The sequence below is a fragment of the Ischnura elegans genome, chromosome 10 (assembly GCF_921293095.1).
Source record: "Ischnura elegans chromosome 10, ioIscEleg1.1, whole genome shotgun sequence".
NCBI lineage: Eukaryota > Metazoa > Arthropoda > Insecta > Odonata > Coenagrionidae > Ischnura > Ischnura elegans.
In genome coordinates, this window is record NC_060255.1 from 5,357,920 (window position 1) to 5,383,915 (window position 25,996).

Genomic DNA, 25,996 nt, shown 5'->3' on the forward strand with positions numbered 1-25,996 from the left:
GTAAGACCTTGCACCAACTTGCAACCCCGAATTTTAAATCGTTTTTTCGAGCGTGCGGACAACTCTGGTTCTGGCCGGCGGCGGCGGATAGTACGGCGACGCGGCAAGCGTGTGGATGCAATATGGTCTCATTCACATTTATATCTGGATAATAGATATAATAGTGACCGAAAATAATTAACAGAAAGAAAAATTAATAAATATTTCTACGAATGACTCTTATTATGCAATCGCTGGGCACTGCAAGAGGTGCACTGAAAGGTTTCTTTCTTTGAGTGCACTCCATATACTACTACGGAGAATGGACTTAAATCGTGTGCTTAATGTAGGGAAACGGACTCTAATTAACAAATAAATTCTATTTCAGGGCACGACCCGTCGATGATCTATGACCTCCACTTCTTAACCTCCCATGCTTATTTTAAGGCCTGCTGACAACAGTCGTCTTATAGTACCTAATTTACCAAATACCAAGTCAGTACTAAAGGCATTTGAAATATTGGGCAGCTTAAGAATGATGACGTCCAAAAATATTGAACAGGTAAGCAATGTGGAAGTGTTAATAAAATTTGGATAAAATAGAAATCTTCTTTAAAAACCCTCAGACATCAATGGGAATGATGTCCTAAAGAAGAAAACTGTGGAATGACAGTTGGTAGGGATGAAAGGCAAAGGACGGCCCCGAATGAATAACAAAAGACAAGTGTCTGATATGACACCCGAACACGCTCACCAAAATCCAATTGGTATACGTGAACGAACACCAAAGCAAGGTAATCAATTGGCAAGTTCACAAAAGAGGATATTACGCAGAGTGTAAAGAAATGGTTGGTCATTCATGGATGACTCCTTTGAGGAAGGTTTAACACATGGCAACGGTGAGCAGAAGTCATAAATATGGTCGTTTAACAAGGAACATACGTAAACGACATTCGTTTCTTATTAAACGAACATGTAAGCCTGATTAAAATGCGTAAAATCGCAAAATGTTTTGCAGCCTCCTTTAATTATGATTCCAAAACTCAACCGAAATAAACCTAAGTATTTGTTACCATTCAAATTCGAGTAACACCACTGTAAGATCTTGTGTACCGGTAGACGACCTCCTCAAGTAACCAGCGACGTACTACGCCAAATTAGGCTCTATCCATTCATGACACTCTCGCGCTGACTAGTGTCGACTCACGGAAACTCTTTTCAACTCCCAAATTCCTGCGCGTAATCGTTTGTTGACTCGTGTCGCAACAGTCGGCGACACACATCGAATGGAACACGAAAACCGCTACGCTAGTCGACTTCGATATCGACGTGTGTCGATTAATGGAAATCACCCATTAAGTCAAGTTTAGATGTTGCCCTAACGACGGATAAAGTCAAGTTTAGTTGAGGCCTAAATGCGGAGGCGAGGTCATTCATTCTGTAATGGCATGAACGACTCTTTTTGTGGAGTTGCCTCACCGCTCACAGAACACACTTTAGAGAGCCACTCGCACAGTGCGACTCAGCAAAGAGCTTTTGTGTTGAGGGGAGAGGGGGGGAAGAGGGGAGTGGAAGAAAGGGGAAGAGGGGAAGGTGGTGAGGGGGGATTTCTGAACGAACATTCAAAATGCAACACTTCCTAGATCACAATTTGAAAAATTGATTTAAAATCTATCACGTATTACATAATCACATTGCTTAAAGATGTGATGTAAACGAGGAACCATTTCTGCCTATATTTAGCTAAGTAGAACCACTTCTCTGTTTCCACTCACTATTATTCAAACCGACCATGGTTTCGGCAACTGGTGCAATAGGGTGGTTTCCAATTATTTTTTTAATCCCTAAATCGAAAGATTATTACTCCTGGAGTACGAATTTCACGCTCTTAGATTTTCGAATGACGATATCTATTTTTCGCGATCAAACGAAAAGTGAAAATTTTCAATCGCGCGAAAACGCGACGGCTAAGTAGGAATGATGGGGAAAGTCCGAGTGACGTATTTCTGGTTCCCGCTGCCGCCCAGTGAGGTGACCTTGAGGCGACGCTTGAGCGCTGATACGACGCAGGCTGCTAGCAGGTAGCTGAGTACCCTGCTAACAGGTAGCGCTTGGCTTAAATAAGGATTATTAATACCTTATCAAACGAAGGAAACTTTCCGACCATAGGCGATTTAAATAGGTGATTAGTCAGACATGTTTCCCTGAGCTCTGTGACTCATGCATGCATTGGTAATCTCAGACGGTGTAAAACTCCTATCCTCTCGTGTAGAAACTAGGTCCTTGTAACGTCACGTGGAGTGAAATCGCATGGGCGCAAATTTGGCCTTTTCCAAATGAGGTTAAAATTGACCATTGCTATTCGTCTAAACTGGGATTACTAAAACCAAATAATTTGTATATTATGAATACACTAATGGTGGGTAACAAAACGCAATCAATGCATTTCGTTTTCTTTGATGAAGGAGTCTACCCTATTACCAAGGTTATCCTTGGGTGACAGCCCTTTAATATTGGTAGAGTTTTTCAGTAGAGGGGGAGGGAATTTCTGCCAATACGTTGTATCTTTCATGGAAGACGGAAAATGTATTCCGTCTTCTCTACTTAGAGATGAGGACAATTTATAAAATTCTGTTTTAACAAAATATTCTCCCCGAAACTACGTGATCATGTTAGCAATTCATAGTTAATTACCTCGATCAATCTAAGTTGTTTTTGTTAGAGCGTATGTTCATTTTTGTCTCGTAGATATTATTTTCTAAATTTTGACGTTGCCGAAAACTTTTACATGAGCATCTTCCACCATTTTTCTTTCGCGATGCGTGGAACATGCAAGAGAGAGAGAATTATGATTAGGGCCATGTGAGATTCTTTCGAGTAATACCCAGAAAATGAACCAGGAGAATATTTCAAGCGGCGTGAAATGGTGAGCAGTGGGCTACCAGCGATAAGTGGCATCTGTGCTACCTTTGACCCGCCAAAAGTGCGATGAGTGTCAGACGAGAAATGTTTGTGGAAGGAGTCACGTGCGCATGTAGTCCGACTCCAACACGCAGATTTTGCGCTCAGGGAGTCTGACTTCGCCTCGCTCAATAGGGTGGTTTCCTACAATTTTTTAAAATGCCTCAATCGAAAAATTATTACTCCTGGAGTACGCATTTCACGCTCTTAGATTTTTAAAATGACGATATCTACTTTTCGCGATTACATGAAAAGTGAAAAATTTCAGGCGTGCGAAAACGCGACGGGTAAGAATGACTGCTGGGAATAGACCGTTTTACGTCATTCTGGTTCTGGCTGCCGCCGTGGGAGGCCACCTTAGTACGAGGCTTTGAGCGTCGATACGATGCATGTTACTAGCAGGTAGCAGAGTACCCTGCCGGCAGGTAGCGCTTGGCTTAAACAAGGATTATTAATACCTTATCAAACGAAGGAAACTTTCCGACCATAGGAAATTATTGGGTGATTGGGTATTATTATAGGTGATTATTAAGACATGTTTCCCTGACCTCTGAGCCTCATTCATGCATTGGTAATCTCAGATGATGTTAAACTCCTATATACTCCAACTTTACACACCAAAGGTTGCACTCAAAGGTCCTGGATACATCGCCTCAGGTCTACGAGAAACGACCCGAGTTCCTGGTCATCGAAATAGCGGGGGTAACTTTTTCTAAACTTCTATTATTCATTATCTACCGACCTCCAAAAGTTGGGCATATGTCAGATATTGAAAATGTATTTTCCAAATTTAGCCCAACGTTTAAAAATATTATAATTGTTGGTGATTTCAATGCAGACTTGTTCCGCGATACCTATTACAGCTCATTCTTGCATAATTTTATATATTCCAATGATCTTTACCTTCTACCGTTGAATGCCACTCATCATACTGAGAACAGCCACACGCTCCTCGATCTTTTCATTGTTGACTCACAAGATAAAGTCTCTTCTTTAATCAATCTCCAGTTCCATTTCTGTCGGCCGATGATAAAACTGTGGCAACTTATAAATTTAATGTTACCAAAAAATCTCAGCCTCCTCTGGTTATTAGAAGTAATGCGTGTTTCAATGTTGAAACTTTCCAAGATGACTTATTGAGCATTGATTGGAAAAATGTGTGCAACTCTCTCAATGTTAATACAATGCTTCAAAGCTTCAACTCTGTTTTCCATGAGTGCCTTGATCGTCATGCTCCAAAACGACTCATACAGCCTAAGTGTTCCAGAGCTCCATGGTTTACCTCAGCAATAAAGGAGCGAATCAAAGAAAGAGATAGACTTAGACGCAATTTCATTCGGACGAAAAACCCTGCCTATAACCAATTATTTGTCATACAACGCAACCGTGTGAAAAAGTCCTTGATGAACTCAAAAAGAGAGTACTACACAAATGCGCTCTCTAAACCAGCCTATCCCAATGAACTCTGGAAAAAACTTAAAAACCTGGGACTCATTAGAAAACCGGACAATTCAATCGTAAGTGGGCTCTCTCTAAATGAACTAAACAACTACTTTTCAACGAGTGGTATTCCTCCGCTGAACTCAGCTGATGCTCGCCTGACAAACTTTCCTTCTCTTGTCGCCTTTGTGCCTTATAATGATAAAAATTTTTACTTTAATTATGTTACGCCAGATGCTCTGCGTAAGGTACTCACTGCGTCGAAATCTAATTCAGTTGGTATAGATGACATCTCTGTTAAATATTTGAAAATTGCTTCTGAAGTTGTGACTCCTGCTCTTCTTGAAATATTCAACTCTTCGCTGATGTCTGGAATTTTTCCCACACTCTGGAAATCTTCCCTTATTCGTCCGATTAAGAAAGTCAAAAGTCCGTCTTCCCCTTGTGATTACCGCCCAATATCAATACTTTGCGCCATGTCTAAATGTCTTGAAAAGATAGTATTTCAACAAACTGTTGATTACCTCACAACAAATAAGTTATTTGATCCATTTCAGTCAGGTTTCCGCAAAAACTTCTCTACTCAAACGGCTTTAATCAAAGTTTCTGATGACATCAGATCTTCTACTGACAAAAAATTGTTGACCATACTGGTACTGTTTGACTTTAGCAAAGCCTTTGACTGTGTAAACCATAAGTTGCTCCTACAAAAATTGAGAAATCTAAATCTTTCCTGTTCGTCATTAAATTGGTTTAATTCATACTTAACCGGACGACGCCAATCAGTAAAAGACTCCAATGGTAATTTGTCTGAATGGGCGTCTATATCACATGGAGTACCTCAGGGATCAGTTCTTGGGCCATTACTGTTTTCGTTGTACGTGGGAGACCTTTCTGCATGTATCAAAAAATGCAAATACATGATGTACGCTGACGATCTCCAAATTTATATACACTGTCGCCCGCACGATTTCTCCGAAACTGTTAAATTAGTAAACGACGAAGTAACTGCTATTGTGTCATGGGCTCAACACAACTGCTTAAAAATAAATAGTAATAAAACCAAATCAATGATAATCGGCGACTCTAGGATAATTTCTAGGCTAAATAATGCCGATATGCCAACGATTGAAGTTCAAGGAATTTCAATACCTTACACAAAAGCGGCTAAAAATTTAGGGGTCATATTTAGCAATACCCTTTCATGGAAAGATCACATTTTATACGTGTCAAATAAAGTTAATGCTGCTCTTCATCAACTAAAACTCCATAAAAAACTACTTCCTATCCATGTAAGAAAGCAACTTGTCTCTACACTAATTTTTCCACACTTCGACTACTGTTGCCTGGTGTTTTACGATCTCACAGCCGAACTTGATATTAAGCTTCAACGCCTCATGAATTCCTCAGTAAGATTCATATACAACTTGAGAAAAGATGAACATATAACCCCCTATCTTATAAAACTCTCCTGGATGGACATTAAAACAAGGAGAAAGTTTAAATTGGCCTGCTTCATGTTTTCCCTCTTTAAAAATAACGAACCGCAATACATCATAGATTTCTATCCTAAGAGAACAACTTTACCAAATGTCATTACCAGAGCCGATCCGAACTATCTCCATATATCACATTATAGGTCCCCGACGTTTCAAAAATCATTTACAGTTGCCGCCTCTAAATTATGGAATAGCCTCCCCATAACACTTAGGAATCTTCATCCCTACAAGTGTTCCGCAATAGACTATACTTGATGTTAGGCAGCTCATCCTGACTGGCTGCTTGTACGTTGCATAGACGTGTTTTGTGTGTTCTCTACTGATGTTTTTGTATACTTTTCCTACGCTTTATTTTGATTGATTTGAAAGTTTTTGTAAATGTTCATTTCTGTCGACTGTTTCAATTTATTTTTCCTTCTATTGTATTAGATTGACCTTAAAATTTTGTTATGTGTTAATTTTTGTTAATTTGTTCAAGTTGTTTTTCTGCGGCACTTGTTTGACTTGAATCTTTTGTGCATGTTGGTTTCTGTTGATTGGAACAATTCATTTACTTCTGTTGTGTTTAAATTGTCTTGAAGTTTTTGTATAATCCCATTTTTTGTTAACTGGTAATATTTTATTTGGTCAAATTTATTGCTGAGCTAAAATCTGGCTACATATAAATGTTCTGACGGATGTAAATCCGAGAATAATAAATTATATTATTATTATTATTATTATACTCATATGGAAACTAGGTCCCTGTGACGTCACGTGGAGTGGCATCGCATGGGCGCCAATCTGGCCTTTTTCTAATGAGGTTAAAATTGACCATTAACAATCGCCTAAACTGAGATTTATAAAACCAAATAATTTGTATATTATGAATACACTAATGATTGGTCGCAATCAATGCCTTTCGTTTTCTTTTATGAAGGAAACTACCCTATATCAGTGCATAACTAAACGTATTATATTATTGTTTATCGTACTATTTGGAATTTTCATTATTTTCCAACGTAACCGCTCCTATGTGCACATTGATGTGAAATTTATCGAAATATGGATTACCTTGAGGGCTTTGTTTATTTAAATAGATTTAGTTTTCAAAAAGTCAGTACTGTCTTTTTCTTTAGTCATCTGCATAGCTTACGTTCATGTTAAGAATGCCTCTCTAAAAAAATAAAGTAAGTCCACTTTGGACTAGAATCCTCCCAAATATTTACCATAACTACCACGTAGACCCTCTCGGCTACGGAGCCACGCATTAGTGAGACATAAACTGTGAGTCAAAATATGAATCTTAAGATACAAAGCCCGAAAGAAAACACTCCGGCGGCCCAAAGTCTGCGGGGACGTGAATTTCTTCAGTGCATTCCATTCGATAATTTTAATTCCACACGATTTTAATTTCTCCTGGTGAGTACTATCGATCATTCCACGACGATCATACTACATTCTACGACGTTATAACATCAAAACCATCCATCTGCAACCAACTAAATGAGGAACATGCACAATTTTTTAAAATTACTTCAATAAGAAGCTCCTTATAGAAGATAGAAAATCGATCTACGAGGGCTCAAATGCAAATCTGGCGAAAAAATTGCTGTTTTAACGCCAAAATGCAGACTGTGAATGTTTTAGGTTGTCACGGCTTTGTTGAAACAAGTGAAGGGGATTGTTTGGGGAGATTTGGAAAGATTAAATGAAAATAAGTTGATTGCAGATTGTGATCTACGTTCGACACCCATATCATTTGGTTATTGGAATAACTGTATTGGAGCATGGATATTCAATAGACAAACGTGTGAAAACCATATATATCGTGTTTAGTGCCCCGCCGCTCAAGTACCTCTATTTTCTCGCCGGAGGTTTTTGCTTGTGTCCCAAAGGAAAAAAAATAAGAGAAGCAAGTGGTTGGTGACCTACGGAATGGAGTTCAATACTTCATTTGCATTGTTAATGGGATCTTTCTTAACGTAGGTACACTCTTGAATCAGGGTTGCCGTAGGTTTTTATCAAATCGGCAGTATTTCTCGGATGGCCACGAATTTTAAGATGTACCACTCATTTCACCTTGTAAACAATCCCAGAAATGTACCTAATAGTCCACCGATTGTAGGATTATATATATAAAGGAAGGTGGCTATTCATGAGAATAAATACTGAATAAGATTAAACCACGGGTAAATTAAGGAATACACGAGAAATATGTGGCTTTTGGTAAGGTAAATTAAGTATCTGCTGCTGTGATGTCCACAAAGTTCGCTGTATGTCTACGCAAAATCTAAAATTTCGGATATATTAAATCTACATGGACAATAAATAAATATTTAAAAATGTTCGTAAAATAATTTTCATTAATCGCATATTTCTTAATTACCATTTACCTGCATTACCTACTCCCGCATCGCGCTACTGTTTTTCTACTCACTGTTTTTCAGAAAATCAGCCGCCATAAGGAAGTCGGCCAAAAGTGAACTGAGGTTTTGTGCTTTCTTATATCCTCCTTAAGTCAATTTATCCTTTTAGGAACTACTACACAGCACAAAGATTTTTACTTCGATATCTTGCATTTAAGGCTCTACCACTCTTCTGTCTTAGCGAGGTGAATGGTGTACCGTGCGATGACGTCAGAAGGCGTTTCAGGTCACGTGACGTCAAGCGATATTTAACATTTTTAATAAGCATTTATTGAAGTTTTTGGAGTACTAGGAGAGTTTTGGCGTACATGTTTGGACTCTTGAGAAAATTTTCTATTCAATGAGACTAACTAGCATGATGAACAAATTTCCTGCATGCTCCCCAATGGTGAGGGCGAAAGATCTGATCGGCGTGAAGACACCGGGGGTTTATGGAATACCTCGTGAATGTGGTAAAATATATGTGAAGGGGAGAACGATTGAGACGAGGCTGAAAGAACACCGGAGATTTTTCAGATTAGCGCAACCAGAAAAGTTGGCCGTAGCGGAACACAGCATTAATGAAGACCATGCTATTAGATGGTGAGATACCAAAGAGCCTTTGCCATGCACAAAGTTGCTGGGACTGTTTAATCAAGGAAGCAATAGTTATGCACCTCAATCCCAAAAATTTCACACCGGCTTTCATCATAGAAATGCATGGACACGCCTATAAAAAGCTCTATAAAAACATTAGGGAAGAACATGAAGAATTTCAAAAGACCTACAGCCAATCGGACGACACCTGAGCCGCATTGTTGTCCTCCGTAAACGGTCGTATCGGTTCAGTGTGAAATTGGACTTCAATAGATGAGGATTAGTGATGGGCAAAGTCGATCATTTTAGTGATTCAATCATTTTGACTCGAGTCACATAAATGATTCAATCAATTGATTCAATCATTATGGGGGCCGATTGTGTAACTTGGCTACCTTTCGATCGTTAGAGATCCGTTCACTCTCGATTGAGTTCCCGGTATTCGAACGTTAGCTGTAAGTGCGATTGTGTATGGACGATCGTCAACAAGCAATCGAAAGTTACGACGTTGTCATATTCACTTGGAATTGGGAATAAGTTTCGCGATTGTTTTCCTTGAGCGCATGCGCAGTAAGGCCGAGAGTGGCTGTGTTTGTTTTGAAAAGCGAAACTGTGTTAACAATATTGGTTTCAGATACAATCGGCCAATTAAGTTTATATTATTGAAAGAATTTAACTTTGCGTATAAATCAATCTTTCTCAATTCAGTATTAAATACCTTCCTTTCCGTTGGAGCGTAGCTGATATTTGGGATAAGTAGTTTTTACTCAGATATCGCTGACTATTTAGAAATGCCGCGATAAGTCTCCATTTCGTTACTTTTGCAATTCGCTAAATAATAACTTGTATCATTTGTAATTGACTTAATTCCTTTAGAGGAAATATATGAGCGGATATTCGATATTGATAGGCTCTCGTCTTCGCCTTTGTGTGTCTGCAAGGAGCAATGCCGCAGAATATTGAATATTTGCAAGAAATAAAAACTGACGAGTGTGAATTAGTACGACGTCTTAATAATAGTCGTAAGGTAAACAGTTAAAAAAGCACGTAACTCATGAAATAAATAAGTACGTTAATATTCTCAATCAAAAACATTCTCATCATCACAAACCTTTCACCTATTACTTGAAAGAAAAAGCAAATATGCAGAGTCATCTTTGATATCTCCTCTCGTCTCAAACACCCGAATATCACTTCAAAAAATTTACCCTTTTTGAGGAAACCATATCGCATCAGAGACATAAATTGAAGTACATAAACCATATAAATTCAACTTAATTTAAGACGTCATTGAGAAGTTAAAATAAACTATTTGAATACATAAATTAAATCATTTACTTGTCAATAACTGCCCGATGATCCGAATTAAATTAAACATTGTAGAGAATATAATTTTGGCAATGTATTAAAGCACAACTATAATTTACCTAATATACTATAGTGGAACCACGTTTAAATCAAGCATACAAAAAGGATAATTTCATTTGAATTGCACACATATTACATAGCGAAGCAATTGTAAACGTCCTCATCTTTGTATCGTATAGTAAACTAACACGTACAAATTGTATTTATCGATGTAATTTCACTACTTATTCACGTTATTTAAAACATAACACAATGATGTATAAATTAAATAGAATGTTTAATTCACTTAATTCCACATAAGTTAATTTAATTTCAAATGCACACACATTACACAGCGAAGCAAATGTAAACTTGCTCATCTTTATACCATAGTGAACTAATACGCACAAATTGCAATTATTTATGTCAATTCACTACAAATTCACGTAATCAACAACATAACACTGCGATTTATGAATATAATTGATTGCATAATTCACTTTAATCCCAAAAAAAGGACATACAACGTGGCCATGAAAGGTAATAAACATTTAAATTCCATCCCAAACCTCACCTGCGAACGATTCGATAGCCTTATCGTCAAGTGATGTGTTGACGAAGAGATGCTTTCGATCGAGAGCCGGAATACTTTCGAACGTAAAGTTACACAATCGCTCCTTCAATTGTTTACGAGTTGTTGATCAAAATTCCACGGGAACCGGATCGTTACGTTCGAACGTAAAGTTACACAATCGGCCCCATGATCGAAAAGACTCAAATGAATCAAGATCGAAAAGACTCAAAGGAATCAAGATCGAAAAGACTCAAAGGAGTCATGATTGAAAAGACTCAAAAGGAATCATGATCGAAAAGACTCAATCAAAGGATGTAATAAATCACTTTGAATAATCGAATAAATACTGCCTCATCTGCGAAGAGCATTGGTAACGCTGATTGCTATCCATAATATCATTTCATATACTATTTTAATTGTGAATTCCTAGATGAGTAAATTAGATTGAAAAAATGAAGGAAGCAGTGTCATGAAAATATTTGGGAAGGCGAAACTGCCACAGTTTCTTAACACTAATAAAATAATTTCTAACTATAGTTGATCAAAATATAACATAAAATACACCACACAATGCATGAATCTGATCTGCAGGATAATTTTATGAACGGCACAATAAAATATAACCAGCTTTAACTTCTACTTCTTAACGTTCTCCTACAGGAGTCATCTTAATATTTTCCTTTTACGTGTATTGGTGTTATTAATACTGATAACTGCTGGAAAACATTTAAGAAAAAGATTACACAAGTAAGTAGTCAGGATTTGGGGAGTCTGGGACAAGGTCAAATTAAGCGTCCCCTTTCACTCCCGGTGCATTCCAGACACGTGCCGAGCCCATAGCTTCTCCCACTCGAGTTGGATATGTTCCCATTAGCAGTTACCAAGGTCTTAACACGTGTGGTTGCAACGTGACTCCTCCCACTCCCGCATATAAATGACTCCCGAGTGATTATTACCTCATTCAACGTTAACATGACCTCCAGAACTGTTGCTGAGCTGCGAAGAGATCCCGAAGCCTCCCTGGAGGACACCAATCTCCGGGTGGAGAAGCAGTCAGATCCGGATACTTACATCGTGTACATCCCTCAACGAGGCACAGATTTTGTGCTCTCGGTACTTTTTAACGAAGTTTACTACTGCGTATTCCGACACCAGAGAAAGATATTTGAAGTGATCGGACATAAAGTGACTTTCTCCGGCTTCGAGAATGAGAATGGTGTAGTGGAGAGATTTAACATAACGAACCAGGATGACATCACCGATCCGGAAAAGCGACGCCTCGCGGACAAGCAGCACCCAATCATCTGGTTGGATGTGTACGAGTGCTACCAGCCCCGAGTCTACGCAAAAGGAGGAGGAACGAGGACTCAAAGTGATTGTATTGACGGACCAAAACCTGTTTGTTATACAGACCATAGAAAATCAAAAGTGGATTATGGTACCACAGACGCCATTAAAGGTACCCGTCTGAGAGTGATAAAGTTTATACTCAAAATTGAAGTTGATATGTATATTTATTAACAATAAATATATTAAATACTATACTATGTGTTTTTTATTTCGAAATGAAAGACCAGGGTAAATTTTAACAACAAAAGTTTATTTTCTTCAACCACACACAGATGAGTTTGTTACATTGTTCACCATATACATGGTTTCATAGTTCATTTCCCCACTCATACTTATGTTATAATCCTCTTGAAACAATTGAACAGCACGTCTGAGCGCAGACAGTTCTCTAGCACTCTCGTTTAAATAACCACATTCGATTAAATATCCCCAGATACAATCATATTGTCTCAATTGTATAGCATCGTAAATGATCAAAGTGAACATGATGATGTAAAACAATAAAATGATACATTTGACTAGAAAATCTAACATATTTTATTTCGTATACACCAATCAGCTAGCTTAAAACAATTTTTTCTGGCACATTGTAGATTACCATCCATATGAATTTCAATTAAACAACCCTCATTCGTGGTCAATTTCGTGAATGAAGGACACCCATAAAGTTCCAGATTAGCCACACAAATTCCCTTGGGAAGAAGACTTGTTAAGAAGGCAGCTTTTTGAGCACCCTTTGTGAATAGATATTTAAAATTTTTAGTATAATTGTGAAGTATACTCTCCAGTTCTGAATAATCCACATCTCCAGAGTATTCGCACAAGCCGTGATAGTTGTTTCTCAGCCAAGAAGACTCTTTTGTAAAGAGCAATCTCTGTGGTGATTTAAATAACCACGTATTACAGCATTTATTCTGGACAGCGATAATTGCCAATTCTTTGACAATAAAATGTCCATTGCTACCCGTAAATCCTTGAAATTCGACAATGGCACCCATCGTGATGTATGTCCAACTTACAAGGTTTTTACACCCAATGCCAGGGGTTGAACTTACATCAAGACTCTCTAACTTACGGAACTTTCATTCACGCCAGAGGTTAGAAAGCCTTTCACTCACACAGGCTATTCATCAGCCGAACCATACGCTATGAGTACCATCTCTAATTCAAGTCTTTCAAAATCACAATCTGTGATATTCTTTGCTAATTTTGTGGCGAGAAAATGTCTCACTTTGTCACGACTAGCTGAAAGTCTCTGGAGAAATAAATCAATCAGCTTGAAGAGTTTCACCAATGCAAACCACTCTTCTTGCTTTAAATTAAAGGTCTTTTTAATAACCAAATGAGTCTTCCCAAAGTAATTCGCATAAGCCAAACAGGAAGTTAAAAAATGCTTTTCTCCTTTGTAAAAGAACAAATCCACATCCTTTTCACAGTTCAAGATGTTTGCCCACTCGCTTTGTGAAACAATTACACTTTTTTTTCCAACTTGATTAAATTGCACAACTGATTCAAAGTCTCTACCAGGATCGTAACCAATACACACACTCTTTGTCTTTGTTTTGTTCAAATAATACACAGTTTGAAGAAGTAAATTGTCCGATTGTCCAATAGAAGGAATAAAATTTCCAGCAGGTTTCTTTCTCTTCACCGGAGGAGACTGATGGTCTGCATCCACCGATGACTGCATGACGACTGGCGTATGGTGACGTAACCGTCCTTATTTAGAGGTTGATGTAGGAGGAGGGGTGGGGGAACAGTCATCCGGGCAAGGATCAACTTCGGTTTTGAGACGGTTATACTGGAACCACTGGGCGAGAGAATGTGCATCTCTCAATGCGCAAGTGCTGTTGCGCAATTTGTGACAAGGATTGAGGCAGGAAAAGGCAAGAAAGGAACATTTTTCGGGAGGGGGACAGTTTAACTCTTTTTCGAGAGAGATGAAAGTGCGTCCCGTCAGATCGGTCAGGAACTCACACTCTGCTTCGCTGAATGCGTAGAGAGCGCTTGCACCCTCAGTCATAGCTTCCAGGGTAGTTGAAAGTTCGGTGTGTGAAATGAATCCTTCGTTGAAGGATGTCTCATCTCGTTGTAAGGGGTCTGGGAAACGTAGCTTCTTTCCTCCAGCGATGAGCTTCCCATGTTTCTTGAAACTGCCCCAAAATAAACGATTTGAATCCACGTCGACGGCTGCAAGCTCCGTCACCCCGCCTTGGCTATAAGTCACAGATACCACGATCTGCATTCTGCGGCTGTTTCTTCTCAAATAATCACCTCCTCTTCCTGCTCATCGTATTTATTCGGGAACAGCACCGCTGAGCTCTGGGATGACATTTGGCCCGCCGAACCCGCTTGAAGGTCTGATGAAACAGCTTCAGGGCTCGACAGTCGTTGAGATGAGGGATGGTGTGATGAAAGTGTGCGAGGAATTTGTGTAGTGTTTGACCTAATGATTTACTAGCGGTATAGAGGCAGCAGTATTCACCGCAAATATCCGAACGAAAGCTTTGAATTTGAACGTGATTGCGAGTGACTGAGAATGACTTTAAAAAATTACTTATATTTGAAACAAAAGGAGGTAAGCCGTAGGAATCAAAATACTCTGCATAATTATTATGTAAATAGACTGCAACCCAGTGTGAACCCGGTAATTTAGATGGATCTAAATTTATTATGTAAACTCCATTTCGTGGTGATTTTGGTAACCTATCAGATGCGTAAACTCCGCGAAATATATTGAGTGGTCTTAGTAACCTGTTAATTTGAATTCCATCCATGACTAAAAGTTTGTGATAATGTTTCTGTTTTTATCAATTTCCACTGTTGCATCATACTCTGAGAAAAGTAAACACGTAACCGTTCTCGATAATTCGTTTTCAAATCTCGCCTCTATTCTCACCACACCTCTATCTCCTAAACTTATATAGTCCTCATTACCCGAATCATCGGGTGTTAGATCGAAGACTAGCATAAAATAACCGTGTCCAAACATATCGTAAGTGATTTGATTACCCCGATTGTAATGCTTTATCCCACTTCCTGAGAATATTGTGTCATACGCTCGCGCCCAATACTTTTTACTTGAAAAATTGCATTGTAATCCCTCGGACGGAATTTGCACACCGTTCACAAAGAGTGAAAAATTCTCGAGCGAATAGTGAGAGAGAGCAAATGGATTCTTATTCAAACTTCCCGCATATGCTTCATTATCCACCATCGTAAAAATAATTACATTAGGTATTCGACCCACGATCGCATTGTCAAGGCTTAAAGTTCGTCCACCAGAAGGAACAGTAAAGGTTTTCAACTCGGTACGCTTGTAGTGATATTTGGCATTGTTGTTTTCCAGGATTTTATTATGTGCAACTAAAATGGATGGGTTAATATCGAAATGTTGAACGTATAAAGTTGCGTCTAAAATTTTCAATAGTCCATCATCATTCCCTCCCATAAGATGGAAAGCATGATTAGAGAGCAATAGTCTTATACCGATGTCTACTCGATCCATCATTAATTGTATCTGATTAAAAACATCTACGTGCAGTTTACCATACAACTCAACCTCTGCACTGTTCTTAAACCAACCCTTACGCCTTGTATAACCAGAATTTGAAGTATCTGTCAAGTTAATATCGTCTCCCGTGTCCAACTCCCACCCCACATTTCGTAAATGTGTTTTGCTCGCATCTGTTCCATAATTTAACACATTTTCCAGGTAGCTTCTGTAATGGTAATTATCCTCTGATGGTGTGACCAACGTCCCATTGAAATAAACGTTACACTGCTCGAACAGAGAGTGCAGAATATTGTTCACTACTCCCGGTTGATTGGTAGCGGATTCATTGTAATCAGTCCCGTCTTTTTTGCAAAGTTTCACTTTAAGTCTAAGATATATACTATTCAAATCCTTATACGCATCCCCAGAGTCTTTGATCAGGAATTCTATAACCGATCGATTATCTAGCGAAGATATGGGTTTGTAGGACACGAGTCTTTTTGCCAAGATGTTAGTTTGCACCGGCGGATTGGGCTGAAATAAATCCAACGAAGTCAGCATATGCTCTGCCATTATCGCGAAAAAATATCTCCTCCAACAACCTTCTTTCCTCTTCGACTTCTCATCGACTGTCGCTTTTTTCTTACGCAGCTATGTTTTATTTTATTTAACCTTGGACGTTTCGCGATCCTCAACCCACCCCCAGACATGCCTTTTATCTTTTCCTCGGCCTTGCGTTTCAAGTTCTGACCTGCCTCGTTTATTCTACTGCGCAGTATCTCCTTAACCGGTTTTGTTCCAAGGTCTCCAAGAGCTGCTGCCCCAGCGCTCGCGGCCTCCTTACCAACAGTCTTAAGCCCGCTAAATAGCAAAGGTTTTGCAAATCGCCACAATCCCGCGAGGAAACTCCCGATACCTCGTCCCTTTTGCACCCTATAAGAAGCTCTATACAAGGATCCAATCTCTCCTCCCACCTGTTTTGAATAATAACTATAATATCGATCCATCACCGGCGCCATCTCGTCGTAAAATGATGTACTAACGTGAATCAATTCTTTTTTATAAAGTGCAGCACAACTATCGAGCTTTGCTCCCCACTATGAAAAGAAATTGCTTCACCGAGTTTATCAGCAAAAAGAATTTCAACACTCTCGATATTGTTTTTCTCGACGGGGTAGTAATAAATCGGATTGAAAGTTTGATATTCACCAATTTTGACATTTATGATGCGGATGCATCGACTCAAAGTGTCACCCACCAACTGCGGTTTTATTATATCTGTGTAAACGTAAACATTTTTTGAGGAGGTTGCAATGCTTCTTTTTCGTCTTTTTCCTTTGTCTTCTTTAGTGTTAATCTCTACCCTGGCATCATCGATGATATCAGCTAACTCATCATCTGTCAACGTTGAATCTTTAAATGATAATCTAATAAGAACAGCCGATAATAATGATAGGTCATTTTTTATCTTTTCCTTGCCTTTTCCACTAAAGCCTGACAAAGTTCTATTGAATAAGTTAGCAAACGAATCATACGTTCCCGGAGACAACGAGTATTTTACTCCGCTCGCAAAAATTTGCGCAGACCGTGGTAATATGCGTTCATCAACTCCAACCTGGTTAATCCTTACACTCAGTTTATCAATATAACGCATTACTTCATTTGAAATGTACGTTTGTTTTTGTGTACTGGAGGTAATATATGGTTTTGCAAATGCCGCCGCAATACTGTCATAAGTACCAATGGGAATTGTAAAGTATGAATCATCTAAAAGTTTCACGTTTATAACTTCTTTATCCCCTCGAACTAATCCCTCTTCAGTCCGGGTCCTATTATCCTTAGGAGGCAATTCGTCTGCTACGCGAGGCGCTGGAGTAAAGTTTTCGATAACAGCTGGTGTGTCTTTGGAAACTTTTTTTACCTCAATAGAAGGAATCGAAATCTCAGCTAGACCGACATACCACTCGTTATTTTCTAAATCGATGCGATGACTCAACTTTGTACGATAATGAGCGATTGTATTTCTTGGGAAAAAATCCCTTGAGCTATCGCTGGGTAGTGTAAGATAAAATTCGTTCATATTTTACGCACGGAAGAAGCTGAAATCCACGAGTTAAAAGACGGTGGGTATCCGTCCCACTTGATAAAATACTCCAAATTAGGACCACTCCCCCGACGTCTCAATATTTTCTCGATCCTGTACTCCGTGTCAGGAGACACGTTAACTTTGACTAATTCTTCCGCATAGAAACTACCCTTTATATCCTCCCCGTTCAAATCATTCAATTTATAGGTTGGTATTAGTTTCATTCGATCAATGTTTGTAACTTGAAATATTTCCTTGGTATAATTTGGTGTGTATCCTTTGGTGAATGGAATCCTCTCTTTACTAATCCTCACATAATCACCTTTATTAAATTTTGCATCTGTCTTCTTTAAGCTTTTTCTCCGACTAGCAATGATAAATGCATTTTTAGCATTCACTTGAGAGGGAGCGATCCTAATGCTAGAATGCGTACTATGGTTATAAGAACTAATGAGTTTTGGAAGCACATCGATATATTTGTAAGTTGCGTATTTTGTAAAATATTTATACATTTTTGTCTTGAGAGTTCGATTAAAGCGTTCCACGAGGCTAGCTTTAATTTCTGGATTATTTGTAGTGTAAAACTTTACACCTTGATTCGAGAGAAAACTTTTAAACTTGCTATTAACAAATTCCCCTCCCTTATCGCTCTGAATTTTCAATGGTTTGCGCTCGCGAAATATGACCTTAAATGCTTCTATAATTTCCTCTGGTCTTTTTGACTTGAGAGGACTAGCCCACGCATAACGGGAAAATATGTCTATTACGGTTAAAATGTAACAGAACCCATTGTTGTATTTTTTCAAACTTCTCAAATCATTTAAATCACATTGCCAACACTCATCTATATAGTTTACTTCGTAACGGTTTCTAACAAACTTTTTTCTCACCGGCTTGTGACGCGTGTACGCTTCTTGAGATTCCAACCACTCGCGAATTGTTTTTATAGGGATTCCAGTCGCTTTATTTAATTTTTTATCTGTGGAAAAACCAGCAGGATGTGCGGGATTGTTGTACACGCTAGCTATTACGTCGTGTCCCACTCTGCCCCGAACATTTTTGGTACCCTTTTTCGCTTGCTTCGCCTTGGAATTGGTCTCGGAGATGTCCATCGCTCCTTTGGAGATGTTCTTTGCTCCCTTGGAGGTGTGCTTGGCTCTCTTGGAGTTGCTATTATCCGCTTCATTTTTCTCGGTGGAGAATCGCTTTCGATTTGTTCCTTTATTCGTGCCCATGTCGAATCCAACTCTGAATTTGTCCTCCTAATTTCATCTAACCGCCTTCTCATTGCATCGCTACCCTCATATAGCCGTGTTGGTGGTGAGTGTTTCACTATCGGAACGTGTACGGGAGATTTAAAGTCTGACACTGAGTCGAGATATTTATCGAGTATTCTTTTATACAAATGCCACTTGTCAATATCCTTGAGCCCTTTACTCGCTAACACAAGTTTCATTTCCTTATCCAATTTACTCAACCTAGCCTTTGCATGACTTCGATCAAAGACTTCGGGACTCACTACGAGCATTTTCTGCAAACTCATTTTCCCAGCAGGCTACCGATCACACCGCTTAAAATCGAACCCAGTAGTAATGGCAAAAAGCCACCTTTTTGTACGAGAAGCGCTCGTTTTCTTTTTACACTCGTCCTCCGTTCAGCCAACTTTCTCAGTGTGTTACGATGCTTGGATAATTTTCGTTTCAATCGCCTATCGATCTTATGATTTCCGTTTAGAGTATTGAGGCAACAATCGCAAATTGTTTTAATCAACTCTTCGTCCGAGCTATTCAATATTGCAGTACGTAATTTAGGCTTTGCAGATTTTAGGACGTGGAGCAAGTGTTTATTATTCTTCAATCTTTTCATCGCGTTGGGGCATGTAAATGACAGTGGCCCCGTCTTGGGGAAAAATTTTGGTTCTAAAGCGGAATCTGTCGTCCGTGTCCTGACCAAGATCTAGAACCAAATAACCGAATGGTTCTTGCGTAACCTGTTTATATACCCTCTCCAATTCCCCCGATTTTTCTGGATAGACCTGCCTAGCTAAATGCCCAAATTGTAACTTATCTCTGGGATTTTTGAACGCTACAATATACTTTGAATTCAATGATATGTTTCTCGATTGCTGGCTTTGATAGAAAATATTCTGCGTGATCAAAAACACCGAAATGTTAAAATGATGGCTACCTCTGGTGAATAATCTACACACATCTTTGCTGTAGGCTCCCTCACTCATTAAATCATCTATAACGTACAAAGTAGGAACACCACCAAATTCTTCGAAAGGAGGTATTTCGGAGTAAAATTCAACTGGTATTCGTATGTTAGGCTCACTCCCTGGGGCACAGCACCAAACCACTTGCTCTATTGGACTATCTATCATATAATCTAACTTTTCCAAAAACTGCGTGACAAATGTGGTTTTCCCACAACCTGACGGACCCGCGCAGATGCATGTAAAAGGATGTTTCCAGGCTAACGTCATGATTAACACTGAAATTATGATAACTAGGAAACTAGTTTTTATCAATTTCAATCATTACCAAATGCCTGATCATGTGTACGTTTTCGCGGAATTCTGTAATGACCCCAAGCAAGCGTATTCATTCCATCCTCGCAAATATATCGTTTATCATCGGATGCATTTAGTGTCACCTTATTTATTTTAACAGTGTATAACTCGTGCATTTTGCTACGAATTACGTTCATCTTTCGAAATTGCGTCGAGTTCTCTTTTAAACAATTAATATAATCACCAAATTTTAGGCATTTTTCCTTCACAGATTTCGTTATCCCCTTTGCCTTCTTTTTTTCTTTACCCGATTCCATCTTGAATGAGTACAATTTGCTTCTTAATCCAACGAAAGCCGTCATAATGAGACCATCGCATTCGTCTTTGAACTTTCCAATGACCTTCTTGTTTTTTTCAGAATAACACGGATGTTCTTTTGGATAATTCGAGGTGTCGAATGCATCTAGGTATTCTAGCATATCTCTGTATACATCATCCGTTCTAATCTCATAAATGAAGCTGTCAGTGTCTGTGTAGGCGAGTGACAATTTATTTTGGTACTTGGGTAGCATGGTACGGTAATGAAAGTCGTACATTAGAGTTTTGCTGAGATCGAGAACGCAGAAACCAATGTATATTGGCTTAACCATTTTGATGGTGGCTTTCCGCATGTGAACGGCTACTAAAGACTCGTTGAAAATTGTCCTATCCAAAAATGTCGATTTATTGATTAATTTTTGAAGTCTTTTTTCGCTTGTCACTAATTGCATATTCATCCGTTTCCTTACATTCTCCATTGTCTTACCAAATACGGCATTATTCATGAGCTTGTAAAAGTCCTTCTCAAACTCATTTTTAGCAACTTTTCGACGATCTGTATTTAGGTCAATATAGGTCTTTAACCACGAAGACTGTTTGAACTCGATAACTCTGTGCACTTTTTTGAGTATGATGCCTAATTCTAATGCCTGTTTCAGGTTCATGTAATGAATTACATATTTACTTTTATTTTCGAGGGTGGTCAAAAGTTTTTTATGTTTACCGTTAGGTGGTGTCTTGTTTTCCGGGCAAAGAGGGAAATCTGAATGCGTGTCGTGCAGCCGATTTGGGTACTCAAGATCAACTTCGAGAATGTATCCAGTTTCACTGTCATCGGGAACATTTTCCACGCTAAAATCGTCAATTTCCTCCTGAGTTAACCACCGAAATTCACCGTAAGGAAGGGGTCTGGAGAGTGCCCATCCGTAGAGATTATTCGCGTCAAGATAGGTTAAATATATAGAATCTTTACCTGGGTCATAACCTGACATGTACTTATTGTTCGATTCACAGTATCTTTTACAACACTGTGAAATTCCTCCGCGAATTCCGTTTTCGATCATGAGTACCATATCGTAATCAGTCAAAAGCTCTAGCTCTATTTCGGTATATTTTAGCATTGCATCAAATGTTAAACCTGGTGCAGTGTAATACCACGCCGGATCTAACTTGTAGGCTCCGTAGCACACGTCGCGAAAGTTCTCAAAAACATCAGCGAGAAGAGTGACGTCACTTTTCAAATACACATCACTATAATCACCGAGTGTCTCACATCCAAATGAAGACCATACGTTCAAAGCGTGACCGTAATCTTCGTCTGACACATGCTCGTCGTTCAATCTGTTGTAAAAATTATCCTTATCCGGGAGCAAGGTCTCATCGAGCTTATTCAACGAATCAGTGTAATCATAGGGATAAACCCCCTTTCGTGTAACTAGTCGCGTCTTGTCACCAAAAATTTCTGAGGTATTTTTAAATTCAGTCAGGTTCGAGACTAGAGAAGCAAGAGAAGCGGGCATAAATCGAAAGGTATCGACAAAACGAATTTTGAAATTATCCTCTATAGACTTGGAAAAAGTGATATATTTTTCTTCAGAATTTGGAATAATGAATATTTCCCTCTCATCATAGTCTAGCTCTCGTACAATGAAATGACCATCATACGCGGACAGGTTATGAATAAAAATTGGAAGAAATTGAGGCATCTTATACTGCACATTGCAAAAGGAATGAGCTGGACCTCGATACTGTCCCGTCAGGTGATCGTGATCCCTAACCCTATCCTCGTTCAACTCATTCCCACAAATGTGGCACGTCGATGCGTTTTGGAAAGCGCTCTCTTTTTCCTCTGTGAGTGGTGTTATAGGAATAGTATTTTTGTACAACTTGAAAACCTTCTGGGCTTCATCTTTTATACTGTCAATAAAAACACGTGCTGCATTAGGCCCTCGATACAATACTGGCTCCTCGCATCCGTTTGGAGTCATCATGATATAACAAAAGCTGAATGGCTCATGCTTCTGTATGATGTTAGTGAACGAAGTATTAGAACACGGTTCGCATGTGTTTACATTTTTCAGTAGACATTCAAAATCGGCATATATCACGTAAGGTACACGGAAAGTGCGATTAATGTTGGTAAATTTCAATAATTTATTGTCCTCGTCTGGTAGCACTATTTTACTTGGTGTCCCCGTTCCTCTACATAAGTCTTTGTGAGATTCGAGTTTTTCTACGTCATGGTAATAAGTTAGACACCGTTTACAAATAAAAATTCTAGTTTTATGTCTAGTAATTTGGGAGCGCACGAGTCTTTCAAAATTCTTTATCCAGCAATAGTGAGCAGTTGTTTCGTTGGTAATGTAGAGGAGGTCGCGATGATCCTCAAGCTCATAATCTACAATTTTAATAGGATACACATTGTTTTTATCATCTAGTCCAAACACATTAATTGAAATGTTATTGTCACGCTCGAATTTAGGGATATCCTTCAGATCTACTGGGTAATCAATACAGTTCCAAGTATAGGTCTCCCGAAATTCCTCACAATCGTATTTTGAAACTCGTTCGGGATGATTGGCTACATATTTTGCCCATATAGCATACTTAAAGCAGTATTGATCATCATTTTTGACATTGATAACGGATTTCGTATGCTTAATTTTTGTAGGTAACTCGATGAATGTAGAACCTCGAAGAGGGGTGTACTTGTTAATACGAAGCTCTAAACCTATAACTTCAGCCAAAGTCCATCCTGACCCTTTAGCTTGAAATTCGGACTTTTCTTTTAAAAGTTTCGAAAATTTCTCGTCCATAATCTCATTTAACTGATCAACAAGTAGGACTCGTTGATTACTAGTCTTAAATGAGGTATTCAGCTCCTCGTGTTCTCCCTTTTGAAATTTGCAAATCAATACGAGGTTGAACTTTATACTCCTGTTCGTCCTTGTTTGCTCTCTAATTTTTTCAATCAACAGATTTTTTATTTCACCAAGAAAAGTTACAACGTCCTGAACATCCCCTTCGGGAGTTATCCAAAATGTTTTTAGCCTGGATCTAATTGCCGATTCGATTTCATTGAACCCTCTCCCTATTTGCTCGTTAATTTTGATCCGGTGTGCGTTGGTATTCTCATGAGGCATAGCCTCATCAATGTTATAGAAGATTTCGCAGTAAGGACAAAATTTTCTACGATTTGCTTTATCTAATGCATCTTTCATTTCATGATAAGTTTCCATGTCATCAATGCTTTCGTTTTCAAGGGCTACTTTTCTGTAAATGCACGCTAACGCTTGTTCAAGTTCTTCTTTAGTTCTATATGTATTGTTTTTAAAGTTTAAAATGATGTCTCTAATAGATGTCATGATTAATGTGAGAAATCTGAAAAAATAGAGAAAAGTTTAGCTAATTCTTCGTCTTGGATCAGATGTAGGATTATAAAAACGTTCAATTCTAACCTCGTAACGAATGCAATCTACTTAAAATCTCAATAAAAATAAAATGGTAGTGTATTCTGCAGTGATTACTTCCTCAAGGTAGTATTTTAAGGTGGGAACTTGGAATGTCTAAAAAGTTAGACTTACCAAGATCTAGATGGCGATGATGTTGTCTTCGTTGAGAGCAGATGACGTTGTCTTTGAGGAGTAGTCACCAAGAGGAAGTTCTCGGATCAAATGACGAGATTGCAATGAATGCTTCCGTCTTCGATCGGTATTTATAAAAGGAAATCTTCTCCTCCTACTCTTCAGCGGATGGCTGCCAAGTGGGTTGAGAAGACTGTGAATGATGTCAGCTGCAGAGGTATTCCAACTAAGTAGAAAAAAAAACCGAGGTCAATCCTCACGGATAGATGATAAAGTTATGCATTTCCTTACACCCAAATAAGGTAAGGAATGCGCAAAGCTGCTACTGAATGACGCCAGTAGTGTGGAAAATACCTAGCTCAATTCTCCCCAGGTGGATTGCGAAGTCATTCCCTATTTCCTTTCACCCCAAATAAGGTAAAAAATCCACAAATAAGGGAGTTATAGACTATCGCAGGAATTATCTCCAGAGTAAAGAGGTCACATCCTTGGAGTGAGGTGATTTCTTTTGCATACAAAAGATGAGTGGACACTTACTCATCAACATTCAAATTTAAACTATGGTCTTATTTGTTCAAATAAGGGAGTTATATACGGTCGTAGGAATTATCTCCAGAGTATAGGGACCACGCCCTTGGAGTGAGATGATTTCTTTTGCATACAAAAGATGAGTGGACACTTACTCATCAACATTCAAATTTAAACTATGGTCTTATTTGTTCAAATAAGGGAGTTATATACGGTCGTAGGAATTATCTCCAGAGTATAGGGACCACGCCCTTGGAGTGAGATGATTTCTTTTGCATACAAAAGATGAGTGGACACTTACTCATCAACATTCAAATTTAAACTATGGTCTTATTTGTTCAAATAAGGGAGTTATATACGGTCGTAGGAATTATCTCCAGAGTATAGGGACCACGCCCTTGGAGTGAGATGATTTCTTTTGCATACAAAAGATGAGTGGACACTTACTCATCAACATTCAAATTTAAACTATGGTCCTATTTGTCTAAATAAGGGAGTTAAGACCATCGCAGGAATTATCTCCAGAGTATAGGGACCACGCCCTTGGAGTGAGGTGATTTCTTTTACACACAAAAGATGAGTGGACACTTACTCATCAACATTCAAATTTAAACTATGGTCCTATTTGTTCAAATAAGGGAGTTATAGACGGTCGTAGGAATTATCTCCAGAGTATAGGGGCCACGCCCTTGGAGTGAGGTGATTTCTTTTACACACAAAAGATGAGTGGACACTTACCCATCAACATTCAAATTTAAACTATGGTCCTATTTGTTCAAATAAGGGAGTTATAGACCATCGCAGAAATTATCTCCAGAGTATAGGGGCCACGCCCTTGGAGTGAGGTGATTTCTTTTACACACAAAAGATGAGTGGACACTTACTCATCCACATTCAAATTTAAACTATGGTCCTATTCGTTCAATTAAGGGAGTTATAGACCATCGCAGAAATTATCTCCAGAGTATAGGGGCCACGCCCTTGGAGTGAGGTGATTTCTTTTACACACAAAAGATGAGTTGTCACTTACTCATCAACATTCAAATTTAAACAATGGTCCTATTTGTTCAAATAAGGGAGTTATAGACCATCGCAGAAATTATCTCCAGAGTATAGGGGCCACGCCCTTGGAGTGAGGTGATTTCTTTTACACACAAAAGATGAGTTGTCACTTACTCATCAACATTCAAATTTAAAATATGGTCCTATTTGTCCAAATAAGGGAGTTATAGACCATCGCAGAAATTATCTCCAGAGTATAGGGGCCACGCCCTTGGAGTGAGGTGATTTCTTTTACACACAAAAGATGAGTTGTCACTTACTCATCAACATTCAAAT